Below are 18,111 nucleotides of genomic sequence, written 5' to 3' on the forward strand. Positions count from 1 at the left end.
TTGATGATCAATACATTTTTCTTAAAAATTGCAACAAAAGAGGGTGAAAATACCTATATTTGGTAAAATTGATATCCAAGACTATTTATATCTACTTGACATGCTTGTCCCCTAGATATATATAGTATTTTCAGAGGAGAAATTTTTAGCTGCCAAAATTTTAAAAGTTAAGTCTGAAAACCAGTGGAGACAGCTACAGAAAAAAATGGCTAGGGGTAAGAGTAGTCAAAATGGAATGCAGGTCAGACCACTTCTTTGATGGTCTGTGGTCTGACAGACACAGGAAAAAGCAGTTCCCACTCACTGTCAAATGTCATGAAAACCATGGAAATTCGAGGGACAAAGAACCTGGGATTTGTGGGACTTGAGAGACAAATTCAGGAACCCCAGGGCAGACACAGAAGAGCAGCTTTCAGCCAGAAGATACAAAAGGGAGAAGGTCAGAGAGATAATACAGCTAATATGTGTCCTTGGATGCATTAGAACCAGGTCCAATTTGGGGGAGCTACATAGATTTTCTTGTATAAACCCAAGAATGATGTCTGAGAGCAGAGCCAGGAGTGACTCCTTAACAACCCTGAGTGTGACCCCTAAAGAAGGCAAACAAACAAACAAATAAAAACACAGTGAGAAATAAAGATGGAACAAGGAGGATCATGAAACCTGTGAGGAACTAGCAGTATGAGGCTCAGTTATAGAATATCTAGAAGCTTAAATTACCTTCTAGAAGGTAATTATACTAAAATTCATAAATATCTGGAAAGATTTTATTTGGGGAGGGAGTGTGGGGCAAACATGACAGTGCTCCTGGCTCTACATTCTGGGAGCAATTAATGGCACTGTTCTGTGAACCACGGCTGGCCACATGCAAGGAAGATGTGCTTTCCACACTACACTTTCTCCAGCTCCATTATCTGGAGTTTTGTATATACATGTTATACTATGCAAAAATTTCAGTGACTTACATAGAAGTGAAACTAGTTTTATGGTAACAGTAAGATATGTCCAGTTTCCAGAGCTTATTAGTGCTCTCGTGTTACCATTCCTGATAGTATAGGGACCATAATCCTGCTGACTTGAATCCAAGGCCTCACACGTGAAAGGTGTATGCTTTATCACTCCAGATACATTCCTGACTAAATGGAAACTCTAATTTGAGTTATATAAAAAACGTACAAGCTTGGTGCTGGAGTGATAAGACAGCAGAGAAGGCATTTGCCAATGATGTGCCAATCAAACAAAGTCAACTCATGTTTGATCTTGGCATCCCATTAGGTCTTCTGAACCTGCCAAAAATTATCCCTTGAAATTTTCCTATACCCGAATGTATATGGAATTTATTATGCTGAGTGAAATAAGCCAGAGAAAGAGAGATAGACACAGAATAGTCTCACTCATCTATGGGTTTTAAGAAAAATGAAAGATAATTTTGCAATAATTCTCAGAGCTAAAAGAGAGAAGGGCTGGAAGGTCCAGCTCACTACATGAAGTTCTCCACAAAGAATGAGTGCTTTTAGAGAAATAACTACATTGAGAACTATCCTAACAATGTGAATGAATGAGGGAAGTAGAAAGCCTGTCTCGAGTACAGTCGGGGGTGTGGTGGGAGGAGGGTGATTTGGGACATTGGTGATGTGAATGTTGCACTGGTGAAGGGGGGTGTTCTTTACATGACTGAACTCAACTACAATCATATTTGTAATCAATGTGTTTAAATAAAGATATTTAAAAAAATGATTCCTATGTGCAGAGCCAAGAGTAATCTCTGAGTGTGGCTGGGTGTGGCCCCAAAATAAAACAAACAAAACAAAAACTTAAATTGAAACCAATGTTTAGAACTATAATCTCACAAAAGTTTAAACATTTGCTAATTTATTAATAGAATTTTTTCCCTTCACTTTTTACTCTTTGTGACTATATTTCCAGTCTATTCCCCAAGAAAAAGGACTGGGCCTAGCTTTCAAACACATTGCACTATGAATCTACTCTTTGTACCCACTACCATTATCTTAGCTTTGTGCCTTATGTAGAATGTTGCAATAATATTAAATATTTCTCCCTAGCTTATTTCTTTCAGCTACATCTTAATTTCTATAAGATCACTTTGATGTCATAAAACATAATTCATGTAATTATTCTTCTCTTCACAATCTTCCCATAGGCCCCCATTATAACTTTAATAAAATTTATATTAAAATGTGGAACACAAGGTTTCAAGTGATTTGCTTTCTGTCTTCATCTTTAATATATTCTATAATCCCCATTTTTCTGGGCTTGCTTCAACCATGCTGACCTTTTTCTATTCATTTGGCAACTCAAGATTATTCCCAGCTCATAGTTTTACTAGAAATGTTTCCCAGTTATCGCTTCACATGACTTCCTCTTCTTCATTATTCATAGCTCATCTCAAAGATGTGTTAATTTAAATACTCAATCTGAAATAGTACCATTCCCTGCAGACTATCTCTTTCATTTACTTTTGAGTGATGAATGGACTTCCTTGGCTTCAAGTATTCATTTCCCTTGTATATTTTTCCTTCCTTACCTTCATTTCTGGACAAAATATTCACTTTTGCTTCTTGATTTTTGGCCTATTCATATAATTTTCTTTAGGCCAATGGCATATAGATAAGTAGCGAGTTCCAAACTTCATTTTTCAGTAAACTCTCATGATTTTTCTTGATTTATTAACTTTGTGGATTTGTATTTATAGGGCATGTTTCAAATAGTTCATTTGTTTAAAAATGAGAAACTTGGGGCCAGAGCATCTTATATTGGGTAGGGTTAGACTAGCCTTGAACACAGTTGATTTGATTTGGTCCCTGGTACCACATAGTCCCCCATGTTCTGTTACGAGTTATTTTTAATTGCAGGGCCAGGTTTAAATCTTAAATACTATTTTGAACAATGGTCCCAAAACGAATTCAAATCAAAATAAACAAAAAGATAATAAATGTATGGAGTGGATCCACTCAGTGTTTACAAAAATATGCAGTATTGTCACCTTCTACAACCTGCACACATGCCACCTAGTTAAGACTAGGTTGAATTTGCTGATTCCAGATCAGTCCCAGATGAAAATACTGCTAAATAGTGTAGACCACCACAGTTTGGAATGCTTGGTTACAAATATTTATTATTGTAATAGGCTTCTAAGTAGTTTTCTGACAACATTTATCATTTTAAAGTTATTTTGTTATCTTTGATTCATGTATGTCTTTATCATTAATAGAATGTAAGCTACATAGAAGCAGAAATATTTTCTTCTAGTTCCTGAACTTAAAATAAATAAGTTGTGCCTAGCATACCAGTCTCTTACTGAGGATAAAACAATTTTTTTCAACAAGAAGGACTGAATTGTACAAACAGTTTAACCAAAGGGCCTAATTAGCAATATAGAAATAAGACAAATTGGAAAAAAAAACCCACCTCACATAGCTATGACAAACAGAATAATTAGAGTATAATACTCTGAGGCAAAGTTAGAAGCTATTGCTGCAATTATAATATTCATGGTTAGAGTTATAATATCAAAGGTACAAGGTTATGTAGAGGTAAAAGATATAATGTAATAGAATATAGATGTGATTTGCAAGTGTTTATAATATGATCTCTGTGATAAAAATCTTCAAAGTTAAATTGGGACAAAAATTGAATTCCCATGGAATAATTCTCAAATTCTAAAGGCTCATTCTCTCCCAACAGGTATATTTACCAAATGTCTTATATGAGAACCTAAGTCAGTAACCAATTCAAACTGGCATAAAGATGAGAGAAGACAGAAATGTTAATTTTAAAAATATCTACAAGAATAAACTTCAGAAAGAATATGATATAACAATTCAAAGGTTTAATAATTCACTACCTGTTTCATTTTTAACTCTTTATTGTCTCCTTGTCCTGTCAATGTACTCCTTGAGTTGACTCTTTAGTTTCAGCAGAACTACCTGAGGTAGTTCTCACAACTAGTTACTTCATTCTTCTTGGTTCATGCTCAAACAAATCTTATTTTATTAAGTATTAGAACATGAATATTATTTTCTACTTTGGTTTAATCATCTTAACCTTGTAATGACCACAAAGTCAGTTTATTATAGCCAAAAGAATGTGCTAGTTTGCTGATTTTGGGTCGTTTTGGAGACAGAGAAAAATCAATGTCTTTCAAAACACATAGCTTCTAGGAATTGTATATTGTGGAAGACAAAGTGAAAGACTCAAGGCAATGAGCATCGTCTTCCCTTTAGCTGGCATCTCACATTAGTGAACTTGAACTGCTTGCATTTTGTGCTTGGAACTCAACCAAGAACTCTTTCCCATTATGCTCCTGAATGTATTTTGTTGACATGCTTTTTATGCTTACATGACTTTGATTATCTTTTTTTTTTTTTTTTTTACCACAACCAGCCATGGCTGGTTCAGGGCTTACTCATGGCTATTCTACTCAGAGATCACTTCTGGTGGAGCTTGGTAGAATGCTAAACATTAAACCCAGTTTGCCCATGCACAAGACAAGTACTCAGCTCATTGTATTTTCTTCAGCCTTACCTTTGATATTTAAGATACCTTACTTCTAGAAATATTATAGCAGACTTCTCTAAAAGGTAGCCCAGGCTATTACTTATTTCATAGGAGAAAATATTAGTTTATTAGGTTTGCCAAAAAGGATATTACAGGCAGGAATTATTTTTTTTCTCAAAGTTGCGAAAGTTATAAACTGTAATAAAGATGGGAGCATTTTAAATTTTTTGTGTCTTTTCTCTATGGCTTGCAGCTATCATCTTTATGCACTCTTATTATGGTCTGTTTTCTAGGAGTGCATATATCTCTTATATTTTATGGTGGTATAGATTATTCTTTTTAACAATATCATTAACTATTGGAGTAACCTAAAGTACTACTTATTAAATGAATACTTTTTGTAGAGAAATATTATGTAAGCAAGTCACATTCTAAAGTAGAAGGGGTAGAGACTTGAATGTATGAATTTTCTCAAGAAAAAATTCATAACAGTATATTGAGATATTGAGTGTTAGGAGATAGGATCAATTAGAGAGCTTTAGTAGAAGTGCCTGGTTCAGCTCAAAGTTAACTTTTTCATTATCTTCTTTGTTTCATAGTAAGATTTTCATTTTTGTTAATCAATAATGATAAAAGTTGGGAAAGTAGAATAAATAAATTAAATTTAGAGATACAAATTTTAAATAATGGCCAAGACAGAGACCTCAAGGAACTCAAATCAGTGATCAAATAGATCTAGCAGACATATTTCTGGGATTCCATTATTTTAGAAACAGCTGACTTTAAGAGAGAGAGAACTGCCCTTGAGAAGTTGGTGTTGTTAAATATATATAGCTCCTGCCACATTAAAGATACAGCCTCAATTTTATCAACATCACCAACTTAGAAACAATTACTGGGCTTCATGTTAGCCAAGATAAATGTATACATTTTCAGGTAGTTCTCATTTTTAGTCAAAAGTGAAATAAAATATATGTATTGTTATATCACAATTAAATTTCAGATATTTAAATCTAAATTAGGGCTAGAGCTATAGTACAGCTGTAGGGTGTTTGTCTAGCACATGGCTGATCCTGTATGGACCCAGATTTGAACCCTGGCATTCCATATAGTCCCCTGAGCCTGTCAGGAGCGATTTCTGAGAGCAGAGCTAGGAGTAATCCCTGAGTTCCGCTGGGTGTGGCCCAAAATTTAAAAAAAAAAGATGTTAAATAAAAAATTGATAGTGGAAGAGCCGGAGAAATAGCACAGCAGTAGGACATTTGCTATGCACCCACTCACAAGATTCACAAAAAATGCTAGATAACAAGCTAAATGATGTGTAAGCATTCTTTAATTGACTTATTCAATATATTTGATTAAAATTTACTGTGTGCTAGATTCTAGAAATATTTTAATAACTAAGAGGCAAAATTTATTTGAATAGGGAACTTCTCAGAGTAAAATAAAAGAAATCAATTATATTTATTTATATAGAGAAATGACTAAATATGCATATGTAACTGATATATCACAGATATGTAATTATATAGTATATGTATTATATAGGTTGCCATATTTGTATATTTTTGATGATAGTACTGAGTTGAAAAATAAGGTAGGAATCCTTGAATACTAATCCAATATTGTAGACAATAAATGTTACTAAGAAATTAACTTTAGACAAAGACCTAAAGTTGGTGAAAGCCTTAATCCTTAATTCTAAGGATGTCTTGGGGGAGAACATTCCAGAAAGAAAGCATTTTAAAGGTATTAAGATGATAATATGCCAACTGTAGTGTCTCAGAGAAAGTGAGATAAAGGGAAACCTGTCAGGTAATATCAGAGGTTCTGGTAATGCAGTATACTCTCAGATTTTTATTTTATTTTGTGGAATCAAAGAATTCTGAATAAGGTTCTGAACATGATTTTCTTTTGTTGTAAAAGTACTTTTGATGCTCTATAGGTGGTAGTTGAATTCAAATGTTGTGATCTTCTGTATTTTTATCTACATTATTTTTACATTTTTCTTTGTAATATGAAAAAATTGAGGCTAAATATATGGTTTATTGGTCCTCACAATGTCACCAACTTCTTCATCCAGGTAATTCTATAAAATTGGTGAGTTTAGGCTGGATCGATAGCGCAGTGGTAGAACGTTTGCCTTGCAGGCCGCTGACCCAGGACGGACCTAGGTTCGTTCCCCCGGCACCTCATAAGGTTCCCCAAAGCCAGGAGCAATTTATGAGTGCATTGCCAGGAGTAACCCCTGAGTGTCACTGGGTTAGACCCCAAAACCAATAAATAAATAAACAAAATATTTATTAGTTGTTCCAGCCAGGATTGTGTTCATTTCTAAAATAGGGTTATATACAGTATGCTTGATTAGTCTCTACATGATGCCAAAAGATCTGAACAAAACCTAAAAATTGCATCCAAAATATCCTTTATTTCAAGGATGACTTGTGATGAACATACCATTTTCAATAATAGACAGCAGTTTGTACTTCTGAGTATTGTCCAAGCCAGCTCTTTTCCACTGGAGGGCACTAAGTATATTTTTATTTTATCATTAACCTTCTTTTGCACTTCTACCATATTGGACAGAGACTCCAAAAACATTTACACCTTTACATCAGTAGAGGGCAAAATTTTCTTAGATAAAATCAAATATATTTACTATGATTTGACTTACTTTGAAATACCTATGGAGGAGCCAGAGTGGTGGCACAAGCAGTAAGGCACCAGTCTTGCATGGGCTTGCCTAGGACATATCGTGGTTTGATCCCCGGGCTTCCCATATGTTCCCCCAAACCAGGAGCAATTTCTGAGCACATAGCCAGGAGTAACCCCTGAGCAGCGGCACCAGGTGTGGCCCAAAAACTAAAAACAAAACAAAACAAAAAAATCCTATGGAGATTTTTTAAATTAATTGATCTTCATTGTATGCCAGGTACTATGATAATTCTCCCCAGGCAACATCTCATTTAATTTTTGCATGCAGTGCAGAAATTTTTGTTTGTTCATGTAGTTTTTGTTTTGGGGCCACATCAACTCTCTTCAGGGTTTACTCTTGGTTCTGTGCTCAACTATATTACATATAGAGCTCATATACTATAGGTAGGGCTCGGTTGGTGTTATGCAAGTGCCTTGCTTTTACTCTCTCTTCCGTGATGAAAACTGAACATTAGAGAGTTGTAATATTTTCATAATAGCAAGAAATCACTTTACATAAATTTGTTGTTTGACACTTTTCCAATTTCATAAGGAACAACGGGTTCACTTAACCACTGACACTGGCAGACATACTGTTTCAAGTGAAGCTCCTCATTATTCTAAATTAATTTATTTTCTTTGGGGAAGGGTTGTTTGGGTCACACCCAGCAGCCCTCAGGAGTTACTTCTGGCTCAGAACTTACTCCTTGTAGGCATGGGAGTCCATATAGGATGACGGGATTTGAAACACCATCCATCCTGAGTCAGCAGCTTGCAAGGCAATTGTCTTACTGCTGTGTTATCTCTTTTGCCCCTCTAAATTTATTTCTGACGCAACCTCCTAGCACCAACATAGAGCAAATTTGCCCTCGTCAACTTGTTAGCACCCTAGTAAAACTTTTTCTTTTTTGGTAACCTTCAATGGTCTCATTCTTATTCCTTATTCCATAAATGTGTTTTTATTTTCTATTTTTCATTTTGGTGTTACACACAGTGGAACTCAGAGAATATTCTTGGCTCTGCACTTAGAGATAAATTGCTGGGATTCTATGTGGTATCAAGGATAGAATCCAGGTTGGCTGTGTGAAAGACAAGTGCCCTGACAACAGTATAATCTCTTTTACCCCTATTTTTCTTTATTGTAATCAATTCCTTTAATGAGTGTGGGTCACCAGAATTAGTGTTTAGTCACATACTCTATTTTATCATGACCATTATTGGATTACAGAGCAAGTATTTGGCACATATGCGGTGGTAGCCCATCCATATGGCGTTTACATGCAAATGTCACCCACATCATCTCCCTTCTTGAGGTGTGTATTTTCCACTTTGATACTTTCATGCTCTACAGTGCTCTCTCAAGTATGTCACTCTCTTTATTATTCCCTTTATTACCTTCCTCAGAACTCCAAATAAAACCTTTTTACTTACAAAAAACAACATTGGTGTTTAATTTTATCCATTTTAAATAATTTCAAAAGTCAACAGTAGAGCCTGTTTGTTGATGAAATAGTTGTGAGCAGAGCTAATTCCAAATCTCAACTATATAATTTTATCTGAATTAAAATTGGGAAGATTTGTTATTGATCTAGATATGGACATTTTAACTTTTATAAAAACTGGAGTTACCCTTTAAATCAAATGAAAAAGAAACATATCAAGTGACTTATTGATATTTTAAATACTGAAAATTCAAAGTAAATGCACTCATCTTTAATCTATTAAATTTTGTCTTTATATTCTTCCAATACTACAAAGTATAAAGGATGTTGAAAGGATTATTTTTGTTTTAATTTAGGGACCAAACCCAGTGGTGATTAGCATTTACTTCTGGCTCTACACTCATGGATTTGTTCTTGAGTGTAGATGTTCCCAAGAACCTTCTGTGGTGCTCAAGAATGAAGATTCAAGACAAAGTTCTACTTCTACCAGTTCCTAAAATACCAAAGTTGCGAAACTCTAGTTTACATAACTCAAACTAAATATTACATATAAGACAACAAACAATTTATGGACATTCTATGAGACCATTTTTCTTGTTTCATACAGTTCATAGGGTTGGTTATCAAAGGACTCAAACGTATATATTAATACATGATGACATATTTGAACATGTCTGGAATAGCCCTATTATTGCAATTTTAAAGAAAAATAAAAGTATTGATTTAACAATAACCATTCAAGAAAGAGAAGTAACTACTGATGTTTCCTTTTCTGATTTTTCCATTTCATGCAATCTTTGCTCAAAGTCAGCTCTGGCTGATTACAGTTGTTATTATGAGGACTGACCATAGTCTTTATTTTTCAAGAAACTTAGTCCTTAAAAATCATGTCTCTAATGCCTTTATCTGATCTTGTTAGTAACTATTACTTAACATGAACATATCTATTGAAATTTTTTTATGCTTCCAGACATAGTCAGACATATTTCCTTGTGTGGCCACAATTATTTTCCGTTGTTAACTGAGATTTTTGTGCAGTGATTGTTGTGTTAAATAAATAATGATGGGGCTGGATGGTGGTGGATGGCGATGGATTTCTTTTTGCCATCCCAGGCCACGTGGCTCCGCAACTCCATCCAGCTGGCGAGTCCCAGGCCCAGGTGAAAAGCGAAAATCAGACTTATCCAGAGACAGGCATCAGGAAGCATCAGCTTTATTCATGCCCTATTCACCACATGTGTGTGGCCTACTCATAACCTTTCAAGCACTAGTTTTTCTTGGCCCTGCATCTTAAACTCCTTTCAGCCATCTTCCCTTTAGCTCCATGCTGGTCCAAGACCAGAACACAGAGACCCCAAAGCCAGCGAGCTCAGCCAGGCCGAAAGGGCCGACTCCCCCGGCTCCAGGGTTTATTTACCTATTCCAAGACCCCTCCCAGGAATGGGCCGGGTCTTGCAGGTAAGGTCACACCTAATATCCGGTTCCCAAGACCCCTCCCAGAAATGGGTGGGTCTCAGGTTGCTACACGTAAATCCAGGGTGGAGTAACATTTCCCCCTTCTTTGAAATATAAAAAGAGCCTTTTGTAATTTTGACTTTACCTTTAGCCAAAGGTGGGTTAATATTTTTATGCAGCAATGTAATAAAGTGAAAATTAATATACCAGCCCTTTTTAAAAACATAACATTTTTTGCAAAATATACTATACACTTGTAACTAAAATTTTCTTAATGCTTTTTTACCAAGCACTATTTCGGAACTTTCATGTTCCTATACTTTTAAACTATATTGGGGGAACTTCCTGTTCCTATTAACCTTCCCTACACACAAGTACTAAAGCATAAATGCATAGCATACATTTTAAAAACAGGCTAAGTACATTAAAATACACACAGTAAAACATTTTGCAATTGAAAATATTAACTGGAAAACAAAACACATTTAAATTATAAAGAAAATGACTTAATTAAGACAAAGATGCAGATGGTTAGAAATCAGATGTTAAATGGGCTAAACTGTATTACTTACCTTTTATTTTTATTTTTAACCACTAACTAACTAAAACTTATCCCATCACCAACTATGAGTAAAATATAAGACTACCCGCTTAGTCCCTACACCTAAAATCATAGTTTAGATGATTAATTTGTTCCACGCTGATCTCACCACATGGCTTCTGTAAACTTTTAAAGTTCAGATGCTGGTTTGTCCCACGCTGATTTTACCACGTGCTTCTTTAAACTTTTTGCAGGCCGGTTCACTTGTGCCATTTCACCTTTGTGATTTGGAGGGTGGATTCTAGGTTTTCCGCTTTTCCGGGCCAAGCTGAGCCCAGCCAAGCTGAGCCCAGCCGAGCTGAGCCTGCTTGTTGTGGTGGGGTTTATTGGTTAGAAAGAGTGCATGGCTGCGAAGCAAAGTGGCTGTGCTCTTCTGTTGCCTCTAGTTGACAGTCCTCAGAGTGAACAAAGGCACAGCAGGGCAGAGCCTCCACAGGCCAGAAACCTCAGCTTATTGGACAGCAGCCCCTGCAGCCAGAATGTACTTACTGGGCAGTTTCAAACTGCAGTTTTTTTTGGTGCACTCCCTAGGCCTCTGAGGAAATCTTCAGGGATTCAGAAACACAGGCAGATAGGTGCAGAAGAAGTTTCCCTTGAAATCCTCAGAGTGAACAAAGGCACAGCAGGGTGGAGCGTCCACAGGCCAGAGACCTCAGCTTATTGGACAGTGGCCCCTGTAGCCAGAATGTACTTACTGGGCAACTTCAAAATGCAGTTTTTTGGGGTGCACTCTCTAGGCTTCTGGGGAAATCTTCAGGGATTCAGAAACACAGGTAGATAGCCTCAGAAGAAGTTTCCCTTGAAATCCTCAGGGGGGGGGGCACACCTTTTGATGCTCAGTGGTTACTCCTGGCTATGTGCTCAGAAATCGTTCCTGGCTTGAGGGGACCATTTGGGACTCCAGGGATAGAACAGAAGTCTGTCCTAGGTTAGAGTGTGCAAGGCAAATGCCCGGCTCTGGCCCTTTAATTCTTTTGATTTTAATCCCAGACTCAAAATGTCTAGGGAAAAACATAGTTTCCAAAGACTTAGTCCTCTTGAAAATATGAAAGATTTGTAATTCACTCACCACAATAAAAATTTACAAAAAGCAAGGGGCCAGAGATATAGTAAAGGAGAAGGTAATGGAAAAAGTTGATGAACTTTCATGAAGAAGACATTCCTACTTCATGTAGTCAGATGAAATAGTGTTTATCATTACTTATAATTGGGGAAATGAAAATAAATCACTGCAATATTGGAATAGCATATGTCAAAAAGACTGGAAGCAATCAGTATTGGTCAGGATAGCAAAAGGGAGATGCATTATTGATAGAAATAGTTATCCGAGTATGTATAAAAATTTTGCAAAAAATTAAACATAACCAGTAATTTCACTCTTAATATTTAAAACTTTCAAGATGATTATGCACATGTAATTGACATGAGATGACAACAACTCAAATATCAAACGACAAGAACTTTTTATAATCAATTTATTTTATAACTTAAGGTGGAGTATACAGGACTGACATCTCATCTCTTATTTAATGAACAACAATCATCATTATTTGGATACAAACAAATAAGTATCTTAATATTTCAAAAGGTTTCTGAAAATTTTGGGGTAAAATTTTATTTTCTCTATATAGTCAGCTAAACTAATCTCAGGACTAAAGAGACTAATTTTTCACTTCCTCCTTCTTCATAGTAAAATGTATGTCAGACTTAAAAATGAACGTAGAATGAAATTACATCTTTACATCTGATCTATAATAATGGTGATATTCACTTTGTGCAAACCTTTTAAAATGAATAATGGAGCCCTCATATATGATTTGTCACTTTACCATGGGTGAGTCTCTTGCAATGTTTATTATAATACATTTTTCCTTTAAAAATGTAGTTGTCACCAGAAAAAAATATCAAGCCAACACATTTTTTAAACAATACATGAGGAATTATACTTAGAACCACTAAAATCTATGATGACCATAAAAGGAGGGAACTAAAATCTAATTTAAGTTATTAAAAGAAACAATGCTATCTTACTTTGGGCAGAATACATTACATTTAATTTTCAACAAAACATTACCAAGGGACTTTAATAGTAAAAATTAGCATGATTGACTGATACATTCAGTGAATCTTGGATAGCAAAAAAATGGTAGTTCTGGGGCTGGAGAGATAACACAGTGGTGTTTGCCTTGCAAGTGGCTGATCCAGGACCTAAGGTGGTTGGTTCAAATTCCGGCATCCCACATGGTCCCCCATGCCTGCCAGGGGCGATTTCTGAGCAGATAGCCAGGAGTAACCCCTGAGCATAGCCGGGTATGGCCCAAAAACCAAAATAATAATAATAATAATAATAATGGTAGTTCTATACCCTGAATAAAATTTTTATTAACTTTCAGATGTCATAATTAAATGATAGCTTAATGCAACATAAGTAAAAGTTGTAGATCCATACCCTCCCAAAGCTATTTTAACACTTAACTCTACTTTTTATACTTGTGGAGTGCTTAACTAATTAGGTAATAATATATATCCCATATCATAGGTACTATGAAAGAGAAAAACAATATAAATTCTTTGTATAGTTATTAAATAATATCATGTCTCACTTTATATTTTAGAAATATCAACACTGATACAAACTATTATATAAATATATATTTGATACTTAAATTACCTCACCTTCCTAAGAGTAAGGAAACATTATGTTAATTTCTTTGCATCTGTAAAATTTCTGAGCTGTTGCTTATCCATGTAGCTAATGTATCCTTCCTTCAAACCTGAACATGAGTCTGACTGGGTGCAATATTCTAGGTGAAGCGTCTATTTCATTCAGTCTTGTCACAATATCTCACACTGTCTTCTGGCCTTGAGGGTTTACATGAGGATTTACATGTCTGCTGTAAATCTTAAGGATGCTCCTTTGAATGTAATTTTCTTTTTAGATCTTGTTACTTTCAGTATTCTATCTCTATCTGTTGAATTTGTCATTGTGACTAGGATGTATCTTGGGGTGCTTTTCTTTGAGTCTCTTTTAGCTGGTACTCTTCAGGCATGCAGGATTTGGTTGCATGCAGTCTTTAGCTCTGGGAGTTTCTCTGTAATGATGTCTTGGACTATTGATTCTTCCTGGGGATGTTCTTCCTGGGCCTCTCGGACTCCAATGATTGTTATTTGTTTCTGTTATTTTCCCAAAGATTTCTATATTTATCTGTTCACACTCTTTGAGTAATTTTTCCATTGTTTGAACATTTGCCTAAAGGCTCTTTTCCAGTCTCTTCTGCTATATGGCATTGTTCTGCATTTCATCTTCCAGTTCACTGAATCTGTCCTCTGTTGCTATTACCCTATTGGAAAGGCTTTCCATTGAGGTTTTTTAGTTCAGCTACTATGTTTTTCAGAACTGTTATTTTAGTTTGGAATTTTCTGACTTCTTTCTTTGTTTTCAGCTTGAGCTATGTTTTCTTTGATTTCTATGAGGATCCTCCATATTTCTATTCTAAATTCCTTATCTTTGAGAGATTAATCAGATGTTTAAATTTTTGGGTCATCAGAGCTATCATCTTCATTCTCTGTGCATATTGTTTGTTTACGATGTTTCCTCATTGTCACGGTTATAGTGTGATTTTTTCCTACATGTTATGATGGGGTTCATTAGATGATAGGCCAAAAGACACTTGAAAAAATTATCTAGGAGATGCAGATCAAAACATCATTGTTTTTAAAAAGATGCAAGGAGAGATGCAGAAGTAATGAGGTCAGTGATATATTTGAGACAGTATTAAAGAACACTCAAAATTAAAAGTTGATGCTTTTCTTTTTTATTATAATAATAATTTTTATTTTGATCAAAGTAGATTACTAATCTTTCACAGTAATATTTTAGGTATATATTGACATTGAATTAGGGGACTTCCCACCACCAAAGTTGTCCTCTCTCCAGCCCCATTCTCAGCATGCATCCCATATCCCCCTCCTTTACCCCCCGGGCTGCTAGTATAAGTGGTCCCCTCTGTGTCTAGCTTGTAGATTGGATATCAATTCTGTTGTCATTGGCTTTGTATTTGGTGTTTAAGTCTGATCATTTTTATTACTACTTAGTGATGAACAACTGTTTGGTCTTGGTACCCTTAATTATTTCCCCCACAATTTTAGAGGCGAAACAAGATGGTTCAAATTATAGAAGATGATTTTTAATTAATAAAGTTAAAAATATGTGAGGTTATTTAGAGGCAATTTTAAAACATTCTAAAATTCTGGAGATTATGATCATCTAGGTTCTAGTATATTTATGAAGAATGAATGAATATATACTTTATATTAATATTGTTAACAATAGCTTTACATTTTAATGACTGATCCTTTTCCATATTTCTTTTCTGAGATGTTTCTTTCTCTATCTCTGTTTTTCCATTTTGAAATGAGGTTCCCTTTTCTTAAGTCATTTAGAGTTATTGAAATTCAATGACTCTTCCAAATATATAAAACCACTAATGAACAAAAGCTATTTAATAGATATAATATATGTAGGCCTTCCTAAACATGTTAAGTAAAATTAGTCTAATTACCTTGGAAGATAAAATGTGTTGTTCAAATTAATATTGTAAGCTTGCAAATAAATTTTAGAAGACTTACCCATGAGATGATAATAACATACAAAAATGATGCATATTGCATCATGGATACTTCAATTATTAAAAATAATTTTTTCTGGTAATCATTGACTGCAATTCAAAAATGTTACTAATAAAATTCTATCATTTGTTGCTTAAATTTTTTTTGTTGTTGTTGCTTAAAAATCCAGCCAGTGATAAAATTCAACAACTGTTGTATCCAAAACTGACTTTCTTATCTCTGACTTTTGTACACATGATAGTTTTCTCTCTCTTATTTCCTATTAACATGTCTCTATCAAGACAAAAAGGAAGGCAAGGACTCTAATGAAGGAAGCTTACATGCTCAAAAGAGGAACCCACTGAATTTCTTACTAATTATTGCTATGCCAGAAATTAGAGTCTATATCTTCAATTTTTTTAGTTTTTATTTTGATCATATTGACTTACATATCTTTCACAGTAGTGTTTTAGGTACATATTAACATTGAATCAGGGAAATACCCATCACCAAATTTGTCCTCCCCTCATTCTCGCTCCCTTCCTGCAACCCATATGTCCCACCAGGTGATCCCTCTGGGCTGCTAGAGTAGGTGGTCCCCTCTTTGTCTAGCTTACTATTAGTGATCATATATCTGTTTGGTCCTGGTACCCTCCCTTGTTGAGAGGCAGAGCTAGATAATTCGAGTTATGTGGTTTTGTTTGAAGCAAAGAAAAGCAATAGAATGAGGTAAAAAATTAAGAAAAAAATAAAAAATAAAAATAAATCAAATAAGCTGAAAATGGGTGGAGTCCTTTTAGAGGCTTTCAACCTCAGTTTGAGAAAGGACATGAAAAAGGTAATTGAAACACCACAACAATACAGAAGAAATATCAAATTAAATATCCAGTGAGCACTACAGCAATAAAGACAAGCACCACACAATAGTCTCGGTTCTGAAATCAAACCATGCTGGAGTGCAAAAAGAAAGAAAAAAGATATAATAAAATAAAATTGGAGACATCTACTTCAATATCTACACTAAAATAAAGACGTCAAAAATTGATCAATCCATAAATATATATATAGAAAAATGATTATTTTGTGCTTTTCCCCCCTGCATAGGCACAGTAACTATTGGGGGATATTATAGAGGGAATTCCCTTGGCCTAGGAGATACAGGGTTTCTCCAACCCTGAAGTATACTATCATGGGATTAACTATAGACTTCTTGCATGATCATTTACTCTCCCCTCTGTGCTTTTGTGGTGATGGAAGACTTCTGTATATCTTCAAATTTTAATTATCTCAGAGGACATCAAATCTAAATTTGTCTAATTTATGTATCCATCTATTCATATATACATTCTTTCATATATTTGTATATTTGATATGTGTGAGAAAACTTCATGGTTTTACTTAACCCTTTCAATTAATTTTTTTAAATAATTTAAGTCACAGAGATAGATAATACAGGGGTAATGTAAATGTTTTCCTTGTATATGGACAACCGTTTAATCCCTTGCACCAATATGGTCATCCAACCATTTCCAGGAGCAATGCTTGAGCACAGAAATTCAAGTAAAGCCTGAGCAGAGTTGAATGTAGTCAAAAAAATTATCCCAAAATAATTTTGCAAGAAACAACAAAAGATATATTTGTAGGCCATATTTGTCTAGTATGACTGATTTGTAACTCCTGGAACTAAATTTTATTTCTTAATCAGTAATAAACGACACTGTTAACTTTCTTTCCAAGAAGTTAGAGCAGTATTTTTAAGATATTTAGCATAGATAAATTAACATATCTGGAATGATATAAAGATGGTTATTAATCTGTTTTAGATAAACTAGACAGAAATTTTACCATTTTAGGAGAAATTAACTTTTAGATTCTACTCTCATAATTGGATAGTTTGTGAGGTAAGTTTCTAAGAAAATGCATTTAGCTAGGAAAAAGAGAGCATTATATGCATATTATATTTTATAAAGGAAATCAAATTCTACAAGGGTCTTAAATAAACATGAGTTTTTTTTGGCCACACCCATTTGATACTCAGAGGTTACTCCTGGCTAAGCACTCAGAAATTGCCTCTGGCTTTGGGGGGGACCATATGGGATGTCGGGGGATCGAACCTCGGTCCTTCCTTGGCTAGCACTTGCAAGGCAGACACCTTACCTCTAGGGCCACCTCGCCGGCCCCAAATATGCATGAGTTTTGTAGGTGCCTAGAAATTGACAATATCAACAATGATCTGACTTACTAAACACAAACTTGGTTAGATTGTCCAGCTTTAAAAAGATAAAACAAAAGAAATAAACAGCCTCATGTCATCCTTCTGAGCTTATCTCATGAATGACTATCAAATTAGTAGATTTGTTCAATTAAGTCTTTACTGACTAAAGCTGTGTTTTTATCTTTTACCTAATATCAGCCATACCATATTCACAAAAGGATATATTCTTGATATGATGTTCAGGAAATATTTATGATAAGAAAGTATGAATTTATTGCGCATTGGGAAATAACTGTTAGTAACTTTTTTGTTATGTAGCAAGCTAGCCAAACATAGTAACATATCAATATTTTATGACCTTATTGGTATTTGGGCTGGGAATATATATCAGGAACCAGGAGCACATATGTTATCTATATAGTACCCAAAATTTTTTTTGTGTGGTTTTTGGGTCACACCCAGCAGTGCTCAGGGGTTATTCCTGGCTCCAGGCTCAGAAATTGCTCCTGACAGGCACGGGGGATCATATGGGACACCGGGATTCGACCTGATGACCTCCTGCATGAAAGGCAAACACC

The 18,111-nt window shown here is 35.0% G+C and overlaps 1 pseudogene; it reads left to right on the forward strand.

The window, feature by feature from the left end:
* Positions 1 to 324: 324 nt before the first annotated feature.
* Positions 325 to 18,111, forward strand: part of LOC126028311 (tropomyosin alpha-3 chain-like) — a 71,162-nt pseudogene continuing 53,375 nt past the window's right edge.

This window comes from Suncus etruscus, chromosome 14 (genome assembly GCF_024139225.1).
Source record: "Suncus etruscus isolate mSunEtr1 chromosome 14, mSunEtr1.pri.cur, whole genome shotgun sequence".
Classification (NCBI taxonomy): domain Eukaryota; kingdom Metazoa; phylum Chordata; class Mammalia; order Eulipotyphla; family Soricidae; genus Suncus; species Suncus etruscus.